At 45.5% G+C, this 325-nt stretch overlaps 1 protein-coding gene across 4 annotated transcripts in view; it reads right to left on the minus strand.

Moving 5' to 3' along the window:
• LOC122559949 (nuclear receptor coactivator 5-like) overlaps positions 1–325 on the minus strand; it is a 38,151-nt gene that overhangs the window by 36,447 nt on the left and 1,379 nt on the right. The gene's annotated exons all lie outside the window — the stretch shown is intronic.

Consider the following 325-nt stretch of genomic DNA (forward strand, 5'->3'; position numbering starts at 1 on the left):
GGAAACAAATGTAGGCAGACATCAGAAAACGAATTGAACCTAGAAAAACACACATGATTATGGAAACTATCGGTATGCGTAACGAACAGTTTGGCTAAACCGCGTAAAGAGGTTTCATTGGTCATTGCCAACCCCCACCCCCCCCAAACAAAAATTGATAAGCGAAATACTATGAATCCCAACACCTAGCGGAAAAGTTCCGTAGGGAGCGCGAAGACAGATCAGCCATTTTAAAACGCAGCAGTGTTCAGTCTTCCCACAAGATGCCGCCTCTTCTTTTGCTCCCTGCTCATTTCACGGTGAGGCAAATGTCACGGAGAGAAAG

Source organism: Chiloscyllium plagiosum, unplaced genomic scaffold, assembly GCF_037043375.1.
Source record: "Chiloscyllium plagiosum isolate Xiang-an unplaced genomic scaffold, Cpla_swu_hap1 HiC_scaffold_15, whole genome shotgun sequence".
NCBI classification, from domain to species: Eukaryota; Metazoa; Chordata; class Chondrichthyes; order Orectolobiformes; family Hemiscylliidae; genus Chiloscyllium; species Chiloscyllium plagiosum.